Source organism: Triticum aestivum, chromosome 2A, assembly GCF_018294505.1.
Source record: "Triticum aestivum cultivar Chinese Spring chromosome 2A, IWGSC CS RefSeq v2.1, whole genome shotgun sequence".
Taxonomy (NCBI): Eukaryota; Viridiplantae; Streptophyta; class Magnoliopsida; order Poales; family Poaceae; genus Triticum; species Triticum aestivum.
In genome coordinates, this window is record NC_057797.1 from 612225588 (window position 1) to 612230278 (window position 4691).

Consider the following 4691-nt stretch of genomic DNA (forward strand, 5'->3'; position numbering starts at 1 on the left):
TTGTTGGCAAAAGAACTTGTCAGAGGTCTCACATCTCTCAACACGGGCATGATCCTGAAATCCCAATTTCAGCTCTTGGAACATCTCATATGTTCTATGGCGTTTAAAACGTCATTGGAATCCCGATTCTAAGTCGTAAAGTATGGTGCACTAAACTATCAAGTAGTCATCAGGACGTGTCTGTCAGGTGTTGACAACATCCACAGACGACGTTGTAGGGGTTTGCACATCGAGCGGTGCATCAAAGACGTAAGCCTTCTGTGTAGCAGTGAGGACACTCCTCGGACTACAGACCCAGTCCGCATCATTGCTTACAATATCTTTCAACTTAATCTTTCTGTAGGAACGTATTGAAACAGGGAGCTACAACATGAGCTATTTATCTACAACATATTTGCAAAGACAATTTAGACTATGTTCATGATAATTGAGTTCATCTAATCATATTATTTAATGAACTCCCACTCAGATAGACATCCCTCTAGTCATCTAAGTGAAACATGATCCGAGTCAACTAGGCCGTGTCCGATCATCACATGAGACGGACTAGTCAACATCGGTGAACATCTTCATGTTGATCGTATCTTCTATACGACTCATGCTCGACCTTTCGGTCTTCCGTGTTCCGAGGCCATGTCTGTACATGCTAGGCTTGTCAAGTCAACCTAAGTGTATTGCGTGTGTAAATCTGGCTTACACCTGTTGTATTCGAACGTTAGAATCTATCACACCTGATCATCACGTGGTGCTTCGAAACGACGAACCTTCACAACGGTGCACAGTTAGGGGGAACACTTTTCTTGAAATTTTAGCGAGGGATCATCTTATTTAAGCTATCGTCGTTCTAAGCAAATAAGATGTAAAACATGATAAACATCACATGCAATCAAATAGTGACATGATATGGCCAATATCATTTTGCTCCTTTTGATCTCCATCTTCGGGGCTCCATGATCATCGTTGTCACCGGCATGACACCATGATCTCCATCATCATGATCTCCATCATCGTGTCGGCTTGAAGTTGTCTCGTCATCTATTACTTCTACTACTATGGCTAACGCTTTAGAAATAAAGTAAAGTAATTACATGACGTTTATGTTGACATGCAGGTCATAAATAAATTAAGACAACTCCTATGGCACCTGCCGGTTGTCATACTCATCGACATGCAAGTCGTGATTCCTATTACAAGAACATGATCAATCTCATACATAACATATATCATTCATCACATCCTTTTGGCCATATCACATCACAAGGCATATGCTGCAAAAACAAGTTAGACGTCCTCTAATTGTTGTTACAAGTTTTTACGTGGCTGCTATAGGTTTCTAGCAAGAACGTTTCCTACCTACGCGAAAACCACAACGTGATATGCCAATTTCTATTTACCCTTCATAAGGACCCTTTTCATCGAATCCGATCCGACTAAAGTGGGAGAGACAGACACCCGCTAGCCGCCTTATGCAAGTAGTGCATGTCAGTCAGTGGAACCAGTCTCACGTAAGAGTACGTGTAAGGTCGGTCCGGGCCGCTTCATCCCACGATGCCGCCGAATCAAGATAAGACTAGTAATGGCAAGCAAATTGACAAAATCGACGCCCACAACTGCTTTGTGTTCTACTCGTGCATAGAAACTACGCATAGACCTAGCTCATGATGCCACTATTGGGGAACGTAGCAGAAATTCAAAATTTTCTACGCATCACCAAGATCAATCTATGGAGTAATCTAGCAACAAGGGGAAGGAGAGTGCATCTACATACCCTTGTAGATCGCTAAGCGGAAGCATTCAAGTGAACGGGGTTGATGGAGTCGTACTTGTCGTGATCCAAATCACCAATGATCCTAGTGCCGAACGGACGGCACCTCCGTGTTCAACACACGTACAGCCCGGTGACGTCTCTTACGCCTTGATCCAGCAAGGGGAGAAGGAGAGGATGGGGAAGACTCCATCCAGCAGCAGCACGATGGCGTGGTGGTGGTGGAGGAGCGTGGTACTCCAGCAGGGCTTCGCCAAGCACCGCAAGAGACGAGGATGGAGAGGGGTAGGGCTGCGCCAAGAAGGAGATGTTCTCGTGTGTATGGCAGCCCAAAACCCCCACTATATATAGGGGAAAGGGAGGGGCTGCGCCCCCACCTAGGTTTCCACCCCTAGGGGTGGCGGCCAGCCCTAGATCCCATCTAGGGGGCGGCCAAGGGGGGGGCGCACCACTAGGTGGGCCTTAGGCCCATCTGAGCCTAGGGTTTCCCCCTTTTCCCTTCTCTCTTCGCCTTGGGCCCTGGGGGGTGCACCAGCCCACCTGGGGCTGGTCCCCCCCTCACACTTGGCCCACGCAGCCCTCTGGGGCAGGTAGCCCCACCTGGTGGACCCCCGGGACCCTTCCGGTGGTCCCGGTACGTTACCGATAACACCCGAAACTTTTCCGGTGACCAAAACAAGACTTCCCATATATAAATCTTTACCTCCGGACCATTCCGGAACACCTCCTGATGTCCAGGATCTCATTCGGGACTCCGAACAACATTCGGTAACCACGTGTATCTATTCCCTATAACCCTAGCGTCTTTGAACCTTAAGTGTGTAGACCCTACGGGTTCGGGAACCATGTAGACATGACCAAGACAACTCTCCGGTCAATAACCAACAGCGGGATCTGGATACCCATGTTGGCTCCCACCTATTCCACGATGATCTCATCGGATGAACCACGATGTCAAGGACTTAATCAATCCCGTATACAATTCCCTTTGTCTAGCGATACGATACTTGCCCGAGATTCGATCATCGGTATCCCGATACCTTGTTCAATCTCGTTACTGGCAAGTCTCTTTACTCGTTCCGTAACACATCATCCCGTGATCAACTCCTTGGTCACATTGTGCACATTATGATGATGTCCTACCGAGTGGGCCCAGAGATACCTCTCCATTTACACGGAGTGACAAATCCCAGTCTCGATTCGTGCCAACCCAAAGGACACTTTCGGAGATACCTGTAGTGAACCTTTATAGCCACCCAGTTACGTTGTGACGTTTGGCACACCCGAAGCACTCCTACGGTATTCGGGAGTTGCACAATCTCATGGTCTAAGGAAATGATACTTGACATTAGAAAAGCTTTAGCATACGAACTACACGATCTTTGTGCTAGGCTTAGGATTGGGTCTTGTCCATCACATCATTCTCCTAACGATGTGATCCCGTTATCAACGACATCCAATGTCCATGGTCAGGAAACTGTAACCATCTATTGATCAACGAGCTAGTCAACTAGAGGCTTACTAGGGACATGGTGTTGTCTATGTATCCACACATGTATCTGAGTTTCCTATCAATACAATTCTTGCATGGATAATAAACGATTATCATGAACAATGAAATATATAATAATAACTAATTTATTATTGCCTCTAGGGCATATTTCCAACACTCCAGACACAAGTCCATTCCCTAACAGAGACCCTTTGTGAAACAAGGAGAAACATTGCTCAATGTCGTCAAGATATGCATGGTTTTGAAACCAGACTATCATACATTTGCTATGTTGTTCATGAGCCTAGGGGAAATGAAGGCGAGGGTTATGGTGCTCTATTGGACAATACAGCATGAAAACATAACAGTCAGGTCAAATGAACTGAGCTTCTGAACTTCTGGTGGTGCATTTATCTGCTAGTCTGTTAAGTTTTATGCCAACCTTCCTTTTGTTATATAGTTGTAATTTGTTTGGGTGCGATACAAAATTTATTCTTAACATGCAGCCACCGCCTGAAGAAAACAGCAAGCCAATTTTGTATAGTGTAGGGTGTTCCCTATATTTGCACTGCTGGCGATCTTTGATGCTGAGTGGATGTAATCTGTGCAATCGCCTTAATAGCCTAGCATTAGTTTCGGCCTTATTTATTTCCTTGTCTTCTTTTTCCCTGGTTTGCTAGTGGCCGCAACTACCATGGGCCATATACAGGTCATAGTATCCATGGGTCTCCTACGGGCCGTCGATAGATGGGCCTGTAATCGGTGGGCCTCGGGCCGTCGAATAAATGGGTCCACATGGGCCATAATCGGGCGTAATTGGTATCGGCCCAGCACGGTAACAGGCTGTTAACAGGCCGTAGGACAGCAAAGGCTTAATTTTGTCATAGGCATAACGGGTCGTTAATGGGCCAGAATATAGGATGGGCTGGAAATGACGCAACGGGTTAACAGGCCAGAAACGGGCCGACTCTTACCATGGGCCGAATTTGGCCCATTAGGGTAATGGGCCAGTAACGGGCCGACTCTTGCCATGGGCCGAATTTGGCCCATTAGTGGAACAGGCCAGTAACGGGCCGACTCTTGCCATGGGCCGAATTTGGCCCATTAGGGGAACATGCCAGTAATGGGCCGGAAGTAATCGATGGCCGAAAAGGAGCCCAAGAACGTATGGGCCGTCAATAGGCCGAAAGCTAACACGGGCTGGAAACGGCCCATGTAAATCACGGGCCGTTAACGGGTATAAAGAAAATTACTATTCATTATGGGCTATAGTCACCGTGGGCCTTTACCTGGGCCGGCCTATTATGGCACACGAAAATCTTGTCGGCCTTTACCTGGGCCGGCCCATTATGGCCCGCGAAATCTTGTGGCCCTTTAGCTGGGCCATCCCATTATGGTCCGCAAAATCTCGTGGGCCTTTAGCTGGGCCGTCCC